Here is a 17,019-nt window from a genome sequence, read left to right as displayed (position 1 = left end):
GTAAACCAATCAGTGATGTTCTCCAGTAAAATTTTACTACAGAAATACAAGACAGGCAGAGGGTGGGGCAATGTATATTTGCCTCTTGGTATGTAGTTTGAGTAGAGTAGCAGTAGTAGTAACAAAAGAAGTAGAAAAGTAGTAGTAATTGTGATTTGCACACACTGTTCAGAGAAAAACCCCATTCTTGTAGGAAAGTAGAGGGAACAAGTTATGAATGGGCAGTGAGCAATGCATGGCTCAGAACTGAGGCAGAGGCAAAATTTAAATTGAGGCCTGGAAGAATCAAGCCTGTGATTTTATCCATGCCTTTATTGACACTAAAATGTTCACCTCATTATCCAGGAAATTGGAAACTGGAAGATTGTTCACCTGTCATCTACTCAGACATACTGAGATTCTGCAGAAAACGATAAATCCATGGAAGGCTAAGAAGCTTTCTAAAAATCAATTGTTGAAAGCAAAATGAAATCTATCTCTTGGTTTCTGTGCATTACTACTACACATGTTTCCAGTAATAATAGCAGCAATTTTGGCATCTGTAGAGTGCTTATGACATTCTTTAAATGTCCCATTTATTCTTCATAACAATCCTATGATAGAGACAAAACTGACTTCTCTGATCTCATAGTACATGTAAGAAATGAAGCATAAAATAATAACTGATTTGCCAAAGGTCATATAAACAAGAGGAGGTGGAGCTGAGATGTGAACCTTGGTTTGTTCTCTAAGCCCAGGTTCTGCATCATCAGACTGTACTGACTAGGGCTTCCTGTTCACTGCACTGCACTTTAGGGCTTGAGGGAGTCCCATTACATCCCTAAGGAGTACTCAGAATTATCTGCAGTTTTGAAATTGTGATATGCTGAACTTGGAGTGCACAGCATCAAACAGAAATTAAGCAGACTGTGCTGTCACCATAATAGTCATCTAAGGTCTTAAAGCTCTTAATACACTGCCTGCCCCCAAGAACAGCTAAAAATAGTTTCCACAGGAGTTTCCTTTCAGGAACCATCTAGTCTTTTGGAATAAAATGTTTTCTAATAGTGTTAGAAGGTATCATGTTTCTCCTCCCATTCCCATTCTCTAAGCTCTTGAGTAACTGGATGCCCTGGCCTGCAGGACATCAACGGGTACCTGGAGGGGAGTGCTGGAATTGAAAGAGACACGAGAAATGGAGACAAGACAAAAGCCTGATCAAGTCTTGTTTATTAGAGGAATTAACACAGTTAATATAAAGTACAGAAACCAATCAGAGTAAAGCTCGCGAAGGCAAGACTAGTCTCGCGCCAGAACTCCAATAAGGGAGTGTAGTTGTCCAATCATGAAGCACCATGCAATCTAGTCTGATGCACCTGGTATAGTCTGACATTTGTGTGTGCAGGTGTAGGCATCCTCCGCCATCATCTGGCAGGCGCCATCTTAGCTCAGCATGAGGCCAGGCAGTGGGTGTGACCATGAGGCAAGGCAGGGCAGGGTGTGTGACCTGCCAGCTCCAGACAGGTCCCCCTTCTTTATTTTATAGAGCTGGAGTGACAGTCCCTCGGGAACTGCACCTGTCTTAGGTTGTCCGTGACAGAGCGACATCCTTACCGGTCATTGGACAATGAGGCTCTAGCCCTCATTTCCTGTCTTAGGTTGGTATGTGCTCCCACGAATCTTACCCATCATTGGGTGACCAGTTCAGCACACAGGGGTGATGGTCTTTTACGATCTAATATTGATCAAATGTTGCACCATCACAATCCATCATCTCCAGTCGATGGTAATGAACCTGAATAGGTTTTGCTTGTATAGCCTCAATTTGAGCTTTGATGAAAGCCATAATCTTGTTGAATATCAAAGGACCTATAGATACGACAAGCAGAAAGCAAAGGAGGGGACGTAAGAAAGGAAGGAGATATGGAAGGAGTCCACTGAATCCAGTCCATAGTGGATTGTCAGCCAGTGCTCGTCGGCATTTTTCTAGGTCTTCTTGCAGCTGTTTGATCTTGTCCTTAACGATTCCTGACTTGTTGGCATAGAAACATCACTTCCTCTGCAAAGCCAAACCAATGCCTCCCTGTTCGGCAGTTAGAAGGTCTAAACCTCTTCTATTTTGTAGGACCACTTCTGCCAAGGAATCTACCTGATCTTGAAGATCTTGTATGGTGCTTGAGAGTATCTGTACATCAGAAATCAATTGTCTGGATAATTTAGTATATTGAGTAAGAGAGACCCCCAAACCAGCAATACCTGAGGCCACTGCTGTAGTTATTCCAAGTCCTGCAAGTAGAGGAATGAAAGTGACAGCACGTTTAGGTCACCCTGTAATGTAGTCAATTGTTGGTATAGGGACAGGCTCATCTCCTGGAATAATGTCTACGTTTGGGAGTAAGGCAGCTAAGACACATAGTCCAGTTCAGTTGATATGCAGTTGAGTAAAAGCCTTAATACCTCCACAAACAAACACAGTGCCATTAGGGGGCCACAATGGCTGTGAAAGTTTGAATGTCTTAGAACAACCACTAAAGGTTATAGTCCCTACATCTAAATCCCAGGTATTATTATAGCCAGGTGAAAAAAAGCAAGTAGTATTGGAGTACATGAATGGCTGTACTAGAAATGGTGGAGTCGATAAGCAATTTCTACCAGCAAAACTGGACCAAGATGCATCAAGATTGGTCATAGTCTTATAACATCACTGTGAGGTCGGTAGCAGAGTTATTTCTATAATCAATTGGGATAGCTAGTGGAACAGGATATCCTTGCTGTAGGCAAAGCCAACAATCTACAGTCAAGGGAGAGTTAGACTGATTAAGCAAGGCATGAGTGGCCTCAAGGATATTATATGTGGCAGGGTCTATCTTAGAAGGTCTGTGTTTGGGTAATGCTAGTGGGTGATATAACAGACTGGGATGCAGTTCCTCGTACATCCGTTGAATTTTTTCATGGACTTGCTTGGCTCTATTAGAATATTGGGGACCTCCTCCATCAGACACATGTAGGGGTGCCATAGTAGACCAGCAAACTGTTTTCCCCACTAGGTCTGCAGGACATGAGGCAACATAATTTTCCAGGGTTATTAGACCAATCCCCTCCAGTTGATCCTGGATGGGACTTTATTAAGGTAGTAGTAAAATAGGTTTTGTTCCCTGAAGAACAGGTCTGAGCTGAGGAATAACAAGAGCTATGGAAGGAAGTGTGAAAGGTCGTGCAAGAACAAGGTGCATATTTGCCATTAACTGAGGGAATAATCTGTGGTTTTTCGATACAGTACCACAGTGTATGTGTCATCCAAAATGCGATGTGACTGCCACAATCTATCTCTATGCATTGTTTATCGGGAGATTACCGATATATGACGACTTGTAACTTGCCTCATCAGTACTCATTATAAATCCTCCCTCACACTTACATGGTTTGTTTTTAAGCTCCAGTAAATACTCACGAGCCTTAGCAGGATCCTCAAACCCTGCATGGCTGTAGGAGAGCAGTGAACAGGCAGCCATCATCCAGAGAAGCAATGTTTTGTTCATTCCTGTGGAAGGAAAAGAATGGACTCTCAGGGATGATTTTTATCGCTGGAGGATGTAACTTCATTAACTTGGCATACAAGGCGCTCTGGCAGCCATCTGGCTGCATCAGCATTTTGAGAGAAGATGCAGACTGAACCTCGACCCCAGATCAAGACTGAGTCTGGACCATGCAATGAACCATCCAGTGGATCTTTCCATTTTACCATGGCAAAATGCTTTTGAGATTCTGGGTGCCAGAAATGATCAGCGGCAGATTTCCCATGATCATCCATTTTTTAAAAATTGAGAATGAGTAAAGCATGATTGAGTATATTACAGGGAGAACCCTTGATTGGGTACCATTCCCCCTTTTTTATTTTATCAATAGTAGTTTTAAGAGAGAGATGTGCTCTCTTGACCATTCCTTGGCCTTGAGGTTTATAAGGAATTCCGGTGACATGTTGAATTTGTAATTTTTCACAAAATGTTTGGAGGGATTTTGCTGTATATCCAGGGCTGTTATCTGTTTTTATTTGTTTAGGTATGCCCAAGACTGAGAAGCAATGTAATAGATGGGCAATTATGTGTTTCCTTCCTTCTCCAGCCTGAAGTGTAGCCAATATAAATCCACCTAATGTATCTATTCAAACATGAATATATTTTAGATTACCTAACTCTAAAAAATGAGTAACGTCCATTTGCCCCACCATGTTAGGAACAAGGCCTTTTGGATTAACTCCTAGATGTGGAACTGGTAGATGAGTAGCACATGTGGTACAGCCTTTTACTATTTGCCTTGCTTGTTCCCTAGTGATTTTATAGAGTAACCTAAGAGAGCTGGCATTTAAATGATGTAGGTTATGAGTGTCTTGAGCTTGCTTAATATTATCTGAAAAAGCTACTGCAAACATTTTGGTAGCTGTGTCAGCAATTCTATTGCCCTTAACCAATGGCCCCGGAAGGCCAGAGTGAGCTCTGATGTGTCCAATAAACAAAGGCTCCCCTCTATTATGGATGAATGTCTGACATTGAAGGAACAGTGATGCTGTTTTAGAAACATGTCTGATCTGAGAGACAGTTTCAAGGAGTGGCACCGAGTGTGCTAAGTAGGCACTGTCTGTGTAGATATTAAGGGGTTGACTGGGAAAGGCAGATGAAACTGCAATAAAAGCCTGTAATTCAACAAGTTGGGTAGATGTGCATTTCATCTGGAAAGTGACAGTTCTATCAAGGAAGGTGTAAGCAGCTGTTCCTGTCGATGACCCATCAGTAAAGACAACAAGATCATTGTGTAAGGGCTCCCTTCTAATAATACAAGGGAACACAAAAGGATGTAGTTTGCAAAACTGAACCAATTTATTTGGTGGATAATGATTATCTATATCACCGGTGAATGAGGCACAAGCTATAGGCCAGGTGTCAGTATTTTGTAACAGCCAATTGACCTGAGATCGGGTGTAGGGTTGAATAATCTTATATGGTTCTATTCCAAAATATTTTCTAGAATCTTCTCTCCCCATGATAATCAGATCAGCTACTGCATCATAATAAGGCAATAGCACTTTTTTGGGTGAGGAAGGAAGATGAATCCACATAATAGGATTATCTTGCCAGATAAGACCCGTTGGAGTGATGGAAGTATTAAATATAATGAGCGTTAAGGGATGAGAATAATCAATATTGGTAACAAATTGACCTGCAATAGCATCCTCCACCTTTTTAAGAGCAGCTAATGTGTCAGGAGATATAGTCCTGTATGATTGTAGATTAGGGTCTCCTTTTAATATCTCAAACAATGGTTTTAACTCCCCTGTGGTTAATTTAAGGTATGGTCGAAGCCAATTTATATCGCCTAGAAGCTTCTGGAAGTCATTAAGTGTATTTAAATGATCTCTCCTGATAGTTGCCTTTTGATTAATAATCCTAGGCCCATTGAGCTGGAAACCTAGGTAAGTATAAGGGTCTTGTAACTGAACATTTTCTGGAGGAATTTGTTATCCTACTGTAGTCAGCTGCTGTTTAAGCTGTGTGAGACATAGTAATACCTGTTCTTCTGATTGTCCTGCTATGAGTATATCATCCATATAATGAATAATATACATTTGTTTCCAAGAATCTCTAATAGGTCGTAAGGCACGAGTGACAAATTTTTGGCATAAGGTTGGACTATTAGCCATTCCTTGTGGCAATACTTTCCACTGATATCTTTTCATAGGTTCTCTAAATTTTATTGATGGTAGAGTAAAAGCAAATCATTTTTGATCATCTACATGTAGAGGGATAGTAGACAGTCTTTGAGGTCAATAATTACCTTAAAATATCCTTGAGGGATGGCTACAGGAGATGGCAGCCCTGGTTGTAGGGCTCCCATGAGCACCATAGTGACATTGACAGCTCTTAAGTCCTGTAGTAATCTCCATTTACCAGATTTTTTCTTAATTACAAATATAGGAGTATTCCAAGGAGAATTACTCTCTATGATATGTCCGGCTGTTATCTGTTCCTGCACTAACATTCGAGCAGCTTCAAGTTTTTCAGAAGTTAGAGGCCATTGATCAACCCAAACTGGTTCATCTGATTTCCAAGTTATTGGATCTGCACCCCTACTGTGTGACTGTTGAGCACTGCTCTCTTCGATCACAGTAGCCTGCTGAAAGCTGTTGGTGGATTTGGGTTGCATGAGAAATTGGTGCTGTTTTAGAGTGTTGATTCCTTTTGTGACGAGAGGAGGAAAGAAAAGAAAAGAGATGATGGAAGGTTGGGAGGCTCAGATTTGGTTTCCTTTGTTATTTCCACAATCCCACAGTGCTGGGGACTCGAACCTGGGACTGAAGCGTGCAAGGCAGGCACTCTCCCAGATGGGCTATATGGCCTTCACTGGAACGGTTCCTCTGAGATACAACACATGATCACCTGACGTCTTAATTAGTGAAATTTTATGCAAAGAAGCAAACATGTCCAAGCTAAACAATGACTAAGGATTTCATAATTCTCCTGTCCTTAACACATGTCCCTGTCCTGGTTCTGCTATAGCCTTTTGAGAATGGATCTGGACACACTTCAGGGAATGGATGAAGAGCAGAAGGGCTGCTGGCACTTACTAAACATTAGGAGGTACTCTTCCTCTTCCTTACCCATGATCTTGACCAATGAAGTGAAAATGAGGCTTTCCTTTCCCGGGGTAAAAACACAGTCATCTTTAAGTCACTTCACAGAATGTCCACAAATCCTATATTTTCCTCAGTATCCACCTCAGCAGGGGCCACGAAGAATCAATTTAGCTAAGAATCTCTGTTCCTCTCTTTTCATCTCCCACTCAGGAAGCCACCTGCCTTATTTTTCCCACAACTGTCCAGTGCCTGGGAGTTGGAGATGTTCTGTAGCACACGGATTTGGTGATGTATGGTAGCTATGGTCCATAGTAACCAAACTGGCAAGTTCTAGAAAAGCCTCATGGCTACTCATTTTAAATAATGCACCTGGATTCCTGGGTGGCCTTCTCAATTGTCTATTTTGCCATGATGGAGTCCATAGGGCTAGGGGAATCCATGGAAAGAACTGCATCAGAAAATTCAGAGAACTTTGATGACAGGGAAGAATCACATGCCTGCCTAGAGCACAATAGGCCTATCAGCAAGGAGTGAAAGGGAAGGCTCCCTATGTGAATTTTTGGGGTCTTACTGTGGAGTCCAGCAAAATTGTGCACGGTCTGTCAGAGTGGTGACCAGAGAGTAAAAGGCTGCATTCTTTATGATCCCCAGGATGCCACAAGTCCCTAGCCAGAGGCCTGGGAGTTGACCTGGACTCTGGTTGTCTCTGCATATTCCAGCAGGACTGAGAGCCAGGCTTGGTGCAGGCTTGAGCTAGGGCACCACCATCATGGTGGAGTGGGCAGAAGGCTGACTGGATCATCCAACAAAAGTGGTCAAGAGACACCCAGCACAGTGGGCCAGGAGGAGGGATGGAGTAGGGATGGAGCATGCCAGGGTGGGAGGAAGGGAAGAAGGAAGGAAGAACAATGGGACTGGGAGCCAGAGGTGAGAGGTATTTGGGGAGGTTGGGGAGTGATGGAGGGATGCAGGATTCAGGCTGGGGAAGCCTCAAGTAAGTTTTTGTAATGTGGCTGATTTACTGAAATTGTTAACTACAATTCTAAGTCCCCACAATATATATGAGAATTACCTTGCAAATTGTGCACTTTTAAGAAATATTAATTATAAGATTTATGATACAATTTTGGAAAATAGATCACACATAAAAATGTGAAATCAGTGACATGACACCAGCACAAACAAAAATAGTATTATAAAAGATTACATGTCAAGCAGAATGTCTTATTAAAAACATGAAGTCTAAAGAAGAATCAACTCAATGCTTCCTGGGTTGCTGTGATTAAGAACAAGAATGTCTGCCCAGTGAATGCCATGAATTCCTACAACATGTACACACACTCATGTGCATTTGTAGTTAGCTCCCTAGTATTTTAAAGATACAGCTGATTCTGTGCTCTAGAACAGTTCATGACAAAGTACAATTCATTTGAATATATGATTCAGGAGGCCAGACACTAACACATTGACTATCTGACTCAGATCTATATTCCCAATGACTAACAATGTTTGGTAGTTTGTTAAGTGACTACAGAAACAAATGAAGGTAATCACAGATAAAAGAGCATACTTTATTTAAAGACAAATATCTTAGACTGGATACAGTAGCACATTCCCATAATCCCAGCAACCCAATAGGCTAAGTCTGGAGGATCACAATTTTAAAGGCAATCTCAGCAGCTTAGTGACAAGTTGTCTCAAAATAAAAAGTGAAAAAAAGAGAAACTGGGGATGTAGCTCAATGGTAAGTCAATACTTGGTTCAATCTAAGTGCAGAGAGAGAGAGAGAGTGATCAAAGAGTCTTAAGGCAAATGAACAAGAACTACAAACAAGTATTCAAAGAAAAATCTGTTAGTTGTTTTTCAAAAAATGAATATGGTGTCTGTTTAATTTCAGGCTTCATCAATAGCCATAAACACAGATAATTATTACATATAACTCAGAAGATTCCTTGATTTGTTTCAAAACATGAATTTATTCCCATTTTATACAAAAGCATCATGCAAAAATAATTTATCCAAAGATAATGGATACATGTTTTCTAAAATGAAACTTTCCAGGCTAGGTTTGCAAGTAATTCATCAACTGGGAAAATGAGAAAAAAATTCTTAAATTTATATTAGTCAAGGCCAGGGAAAATGTCATATATATTTCAGTCATTTCCTACAAGCAAAAGAAATATTTTTTTGAAAAATGCAAAAGATAAGGTTCCATAACAAGAAAAAGTTCAGGAATGTGATACTTTCTCCTTGTAGAAATAAAGAGAATCAATTAGAATAATTCTTCTGTAAACAGTATTCAATTTTATTTTAAAAACTTAAAATCCATTAGATTGCTATCTCCTAAGGTTTCTTCACACAGTCCTTGTAATAAAACGATTCAATAAGTATTTAAAAGAAAAAAAGTCCAATAATATAGAAAGTAGTATACTGAGACTCTTTCAACATAACCATAAATCAGGATTAAAGAAAAATAGCTAAAGTACACTTATTTGCTCATCATCCTATATGTAAATCTACATGAAGACATTTAACTTTGAATATTCCATCCATTTTTCTTCATCCATACAAAGTATGCAAATGATGTATTTATTTCTATCTCATGTTTTGAATGTAAATGGTGTATGTGAACTCTCTGCTTCATAATCTAGATTTTCTCTCTTTTTGTCATGTTTTAAACTTGTTTACTTTTGGAAATTGAAATGTCTCATTGTGATAGAGATTATCTTTAACTGAAAGATTACCATAGGCTGAAATTTTTGAGAAATAAATAGCTTGAGCAATTATTTCTTGTGATAGGATGAAGATCAGTGATGAATGACAAATCTAAGAGCACAAAAATTTCTCAACCTTTATACTTAACTACAAAACCTTACTTAGGAAGTATGTGATATTAGAAACAAAACCAAATAATGCACAAGGAAGCAGGGTGATTCCTAAAGGTTATATATTCCTAAAATTATGAGTAGGAATAAAATTAAAAAGTAAAATAAATGGAAAAAAAGAACAGAAATGCATAAAAACAATACTATGAAAATATATAACTAAAATTCAAATTCAAATATTTTGATGCTATGAAGATACAACATAACTTTTGTCCTCCTGCTCTGGTTTCCATAACAAAACCACCCAGGATGGCATTATATCTGAGATTTAAAAGCTTGTAACTATACTTGAAGCTCATTAATCTTTGCCTTTTTTTCTGCAGTTGTGCCTGAGTTTCTTAGTGTTTGGGAAATTTTTTCAAACTAAAAAGAAAAAGAAAAATTTAGAAATGAAAAAGCGCTATCTCTCATATAAAAATATATATGATTTGCCAATAGAACATACATTTCTGAATTGTTTTGGTAAAAGTAGTGGTAGATTTTGTGACTAGTCACATATAGCCTTTCTCTAGTTCTCTCAAGTTCTCAGCAAAATCATTCATTTACAAGGGAGCAGACAAAGTCAGAGGTGCAGTCTATGGCCTTCTCTCAGCAAAGCAAACTGACTCATAGCTATCTATCACCATGGCCTTTTTCTTTAAAGTCCCTAAATGTCATTGTGAATTTGTGTGAAATTAAGAGAACAAAGCATTATATTAAATTCCTCCCTGCCCCCACCTTTACAACCTTATATTGAATCTTACCTGAAGTTTATCAAGATGACTTAAAAATTCCTTTTCAACATATTTTATTAATAAACAATTCTTTTCTGTAAATACATCAGTTACTTGCTCTTTTCTTCTAACAACATATCTCCTAGTACCTTTGCGATACTAATGATAAGTTAATCTTTCAAAGTCCCTAGTGCTATACCTTCTGAGAGGAATCAGAAAATAAAATTTGGGGAATCCAATGAGTTTTCTAATCTATATAGCCACTCATCACAAGTTCCCACCTTTTATTCATATAACCCCATTCTGCCATCATTAGGATTGTAAACCTCTCCTAAGAAAATTGAATTTAAATAGGATATGGTCTCATAATCAAGAATAAGGATTTAGCTCTTTTATAAAAAATCATTGTAAGAAGATTACAACTACTTAAAAAATGTAGCCTCAATCTTTAAGCACAGTCAAACCTCAACTAGGAAAATGACAATATAGAAACCAACAGTACAAAAAGCACTTTTGCTTGTATTTAGTTTAGAAAAGATCTTATTTTTCCCATAAAAGAAAAAGGTAATTAGTAATCTGCACCTAGATGTGAAACTAAAAAAGTCAAATTTCTGCCCCTCCAAGTCTGAGTCCACCTCCCTATAATTAAAGTTGATATATCACTTTCCAGTTTTTCTAATAGGCTACTTTTAGAGAGGTTTTAGGATCATGGCAAAACTGAAAAAAGTCAGAGGTGCTGTATATCTCCATATCCCCCACATAAGCATACAGCAATTTCATACTTGATTTTTAAAGAACAGAAAGGATATTAAAGGTTTATAACCAAATCTATGTTAAGTAATAAGTATTATTTTAATTCCCATTTATAAGTGAGGAAAGCAAATCAAAGACTACTGATTCTCACTCACAATCTGTTTCCAGATGAAGATCATACAAACTAACAGGTAAAAACTGTCCAGTGTCCTTCAGCTCACCTAAACCACCGGAATGTGAGCACTCCCGCTACTACTACAGGTCCTCCAAACCTCTCCTACCATGAAGTAAGTAAAAATATGCTAATCCTAAACCTAATGTAAGAAATTTACAGCCCCAATTGCACTTAGAAGTCAACTAAAATCCTCCTGCCATGTGAGGTTTTCCAATGGACAAGCCGAATCAATTGTTTTAATACCCTGATACATTCTCAGTCCTCTGTATTTTGGCCCTTCATCTTACCCCTTATATTATAATCTTACGCTGTTTTTCAAAGACAACATTTTCAGTGTTTTTAGCCAATTCTCACTTTTCTAAGCTGTTGAACTTCAGTATCCACTACAATTTCACAATCATTTCCCTCTTAAAATGATGACTTTCCAAATTCTAAATCACAGCCTCACATATGGTGGTAACTCCAAAGCTCTGCAATTCAACTGGCCACAAATATAGCTTAAATATAAATTTAAATTAACAAAAATCAATTTAATTTAAAAATCTGTGTCCAAAGTCACACTAGTCATTGTGAAGGGCACAACAGACACACTGACTGCCACATTGAACAAAATAGACTGTGAAACATTCCAATCTCCCATAAGGGGCATGTCTGATCCACAGAATAAATACTTTCAAATAGAATATGGCTCCATATGCAATGTCTTTTCTGTATGGTCCAGTACAAGAACATCTGCTTCTCCTCCTACTCCTGATTGCTCCTCCCAACTTCTTTCATGTCAGCATGCTATAGGAATTTTTATCATTCCTCTGCTTGTCTCATTCCAATTTCTTAAATTATTTACATTTTTGCAATAGACAAGATACTTTTATTTTGTTAACACCAAAATAAACAAATAACCCAAACAATTAATGGAGAAAGGAATTGAATAGACACTTCACAGAAAATCTACAATCATTATATATATATATATATGTAAATGTTCAATATCTCTAGCAATTAGAAAAATGCAAATAAAAACTACTCTAAGATTTCATCTAACTCCAATCAGATTGGCAATTATCAATAATTCAAACAACAATAAATGTTGTCAAGGATGTGGGAAAAAAGGTTATTTGTTTATTTTGGTGTTGTTTTTTGAGTTTTTAAATAGCCTAGAGATTAATGCTTTTTTCAAAGTGCATGTAGTAAAGATTTTCTCTTAATTTGTATGCACTCTTTTCACATTATCAATTGTTACTTTTGCTGAAAAGAAACTATTTAGATTGAGACCATCCCATTTATTGATTCTTGATTTAACTTCTCGTGCTTTAGGGGTCTTGTAAAGGAAATCAGATCCTTGACTGAGATGAAAATTTGGACCTACTTTTTCTTCTAGTAGTTCCAGGATCTCTGTTGCAGCACCAAAATATTTGATATACAGTGAGTTAAGTTTAATGCAGGGTGAGCGATGAGGGCTTAATTTTATTTTGTTACATGTGGCTTTCCAGTTTTACCAGCACGATTTGTTGAATGAGATAACTTTACTCAGTGAATATTTTTGGTGCCTTTATATAACATGATATACCTGTTTTTCTGTGGGTTTGTCTCTGTGTCTTCTATTCTGTACCATTGGTCTATATGTTTTTTGTAGTGACAATACTATGTGTTTTAATTACTATGGCTCCATAGTATGGATTGAGATCTGGCATTGTGATGCTCCCTGCTTCACTTTTCTTGCTAAGGATTGATTTGGCTTATTCTGGGTCTCATATTTTTCCAAATGAATTTCATGATTGCTTTTTCTAGTTCTATAAAGAACATAATTGGGATTTTAGTAGGAAATGCATTAAATTTGTATAATGCTTTTGGTAGTATGGCCATTTTGACAATATTAATTCTATCTATCCAGGAACATGGGAGATCTTTCCATCTTCTAAGGTCTTCTTCGCTTTCTTTCTTTAGTATTCTGTAGTTTTCATTGTTAGAGGCTTTTCACCTATTATTATTATTATTATTATTATTATTATTATTATTATTTTGTGGTACTGGGGATCAAACTCAGGGCCTTGTGATTGTGAGGCAAGAACTCTACCAGCTGAGCTATCTCCCCAGCCCAGCTTTTCACCTCTTGTCAGGTTGATTCCCAAGTATTTTTTAAGTGATTGGGAATGTGGTAATATTCTTTATTTCTCTTTCAATGGATTCATTACTGATGTGTAGCAATGCGTTTTATTTATTGGCATTGATTTTATATCCTGCTTCTTTGCTGAACTTATTTATTCTAGAAGTTCTTTCATGGAATTTTTTGGATCTTTCAAATATAGAATCATATCATTGGCCAACAGTGATTGTTTTTATCTTTACCAATTTGTATTCCTTTAATTTCTTTCTTCTGTTTAATTGTTCTGGCTAGAATTTCAAGGACAATGTAGAGTAAATGTGATGTAAGGGGGCATCCTTATCTTGTTCCATGATTTAGAGGGAATGCTTTCAATTTTTCACTGTTTGGAATTATGTTATCTTTGGATTTAGCAAACATGGATTTTATGATGTTGATGTTCCTACTATCCCTAGTTTTTATACTGTTTTGAACATGTAGGAGTGTTTTATTGCCAAATGCTTTTTCTGCATCTATTGAGATGATTATGTGCTTCTTGTTTTTAAGTCTATTGATATAATGAATTATGTTTATTGATTTCCATATGTTAAACCAACATCCCTTGGATGAACTGAACTTGATCATGGTGCACCATCCCTATAATGTGTTTTTGTATGAGAGTTGCCAGACTTTTATTGAGAATTTTTGCATCTGCGTTCATCAGGGATATTTTTCTGGAGTTTTCTTTCTTTAATGTGTCTTTGTCTTATTGTGGTATCAGAGTGATATTAGTCTTGTAGAACAAGCTTTGAAGGGTTTCTCTTTTTCTCTTTCATGGAATAACTTGAGGGGTATTGGTGTTTAAAGATCTTGTAGGAAATGGATTAGAATCTGTCTGGTCTTGGACTTTTCTAAATTGGTAGACTTTTAATGGTATTTTTTATATTTCATTACTTAAAATTGTTTTGTTGAAATCATGTTTGACCTCCTGATTCAGTATAGGTAGGTCATATGTCTCTAGAAATTTGTCAATGTCTTCAATATTTTCTATTTTATTGGATTATAAATTTTCAAAATAATTTCAAATTGTCTTTTGTATTTCAGTTGTATTAATTTTGAAATTTTGTTTTTCATCACATATTTTAGTAATTTGGATTTCCTCTGTTTCTTCTTTGTAGTGTGGCTAGTGAGTTATCAATTTTATTGGTCTTTTTGAAGAATGAACTCTATTGTCAATTTTTTTCAAATATTTCTATTGTTTCAATTTTATTGATTTGAGCTCTGATTTTAATTAGTTCCTATTTTCTCCTCTTTTTGGTATTGATTTGATGTTCTTTTCCTAGAGCTTTCAGATGTAATGTTGTCATTTATTGGATGACTTTTTATTCTTTAATAAATATTTCAATACAATAAATTTTTCCTCTTAGTACTGCCTTCTTAGTGTTCCCAAAATTTTGGTATGTTGTATCAGTGTTCTCAGGCACCTCCAAATATCTTTTTATTTCATCCTTTGTTTCTGCTATTATCTATTAATCATTCAATAGTATATTATTTAGTGTCCATGTGTTAGAAATAATTCTATTTTATAATTGATTTCTAATTTCAAGCCATTATGACCTGATAAAATGCAGAGTATTATCTCTATTTTTTGTACTTTTTAAGAGTTGCTCTGTGGCATAAAATATGATCTGCTTTAAAAAAGTATCAATGTGCTGCCGAGAAAATAGTGTATTTGTAAGGAATCCCACAAAAACCATGCCAGACACAAGAAATCACCCAAGGGAGTTTATTAAGCAAACAGAGTGTCTCTCTGCAGGATAAGAGAGAAAATGAAAGGAAAAGAGGAAGGGTGCATGCAAGAAAGAGTGTGAAAAGCGAGGAGGAGAAAGTAAGCAAGTGTGTAGGAGAGTAAAGCAAGAGAAAAAATGGTGGGGTAGCTACCGTGAAGCAGTTGAATTCTGCTGGGCTAACAGGGGACCAATAAAGGAGAAGGATACTTGCAAGATGACTGATGAACCAATAGCTAGCTAGGATGTTCACAGACTGATGGTAGTTGGGAGGCGGGGAAATGGCTGCAATGGAAAGTGTGGGAAAGCAGCTTTGTACATTACATTATTCACTCATTGATGGGTGAAATATTCTATTAACTGTTATGTCTAAATTATTGATTGTGTTATTTAGTCCTATGGTTTCTTTATTTAGTTATTGTTTAAGAGATCTGTCCAGTAGTGATAGAGGTGTGGTAATGTCACCCAGTATTATTGTGTTGTGGTCTACTTGATTCTTGAAATTGAGAAGGGTTTTATTTATTTCATATTTATTATATTTATTTATTTATTTTTCATACATAGATGTTCCATTGTTTGGAGCATAAATGTTTACAATCATTATGTCTTGCTGCTGTGTAATTCCCTTCAGTAGAATGAAATAAACTTCCTTATCCCTTCTGATTAACATGGGCTTGAAATCTACTTTATCTGATATAAGTATGGAAACCCCTGCTTGTTTAAGCAATCCATATGAATGATATGTTTTCTTTTTTACTTATCCTTTCACCTTTAGTCTGCAGATGACTTTGCCTACTAGGTGAGTCTCTTGGAGACAGCATATTGTTGGGTCTTGTTTTTTAATCCAACCTGCCCATGTTTTTTGATTGATGAGTTTATACCATTAATATTCAAAGTTATTACTAAGATATGACTTGCATTCCCAGTCATGTTGGTTTATTTCTGGCTTTTAATTTGATTTTCTTTTTATTTTGACTATTTATTTAGTGTTATCCTCACTTTGCTGGTTTTCACTTTTATTTTTCACTTCATCCTCATGGACTATTTTGCTGACAATGTCCTGTAGTGCAGACTTTCTAATTCTTATTTTTTAAGCTTTTGTTTATCTTAAAAGATTTTTATTTCATCTTCAATCTGAAAGTTAATTTTGCTGAATATAAAATTCTTGGTTGGCATCCATTTTATTTCAGAGCTTTAAATATGTTGTTCTATGACCTCCTAGTTTTGAGTGTCTGGATTGAGAAATCAGTTGAGATCTGAATTGGCTTTCCCTTATATATAATTTACTTTTATTCTCTCACAGTCTTCAAGATCTTATCCTTATTCTATAGTTTAGTCATTTTCACTTTAACATGTCTTAGTGTGGGTTTGCTGTAGTTTTATATATTTGGGGTCCTGTAAGCCTCCTGTTTTTAATTTTCCATTTCATTCTTTAGGCTTGGGAAATTTTCTGATATTATGTCATCAAAAAGATTGTGCTTTCACTTTGTTTGTATCTCTGCTCCTTCTTCTATCCCAATAATTCTTAAATTTGTTCTTCTCAAGTTATCCCACAGTTCCTGGAAGTTCTGTTCATGTATTCTTACCATCTCTGCATGGTCAACATTATTTTTAATATTAAATATTTTGTATTCATTGTCTGAGGTTCTCTCTTCCAAATGCTCTAGTCTGTTGGTGATGCTTTTGATTAAGTTTATAATTTGATTATTTGATTCCTTCATTTTGAGGATTTATGCTTGTTTTTTCATGAGTTCTAACTCTATTGAAGTGATCTTTCATTTCCTGTATTTCCTCTTCTTTGATTTCACCCTTCATACATGCTTTACTTCACAGATACAGATTAATCATGTAGTTTCTTTACTTCTTCTTGGACATTTATTCTATCATGTTGTTGCTGGCTTCTCTAATTTGGGCATCTTGGTTTGTTTGTGGCATTTTGTTCCCTTGTTTTCTCATGCTACATGTGTGTTTTTCCATCTAGTTGTATGGATCTGAGACAATACATATTCTACCCTGTGG

The sequence above is a fragment of the Sciurus vulgaris genome (genome assembly GCF_902686455.1).
Source record: "Sciurus vulgaris genome assembly, chromosome: 13".
NCBI lineage: Eukaryota > Metazoa > Chordata > Mammalia > Rodentia > Sciuridae > Sciurus > Sciurus vulgaris.
This window is presented reverse-complemented; position numbering follows the sequence as displayed.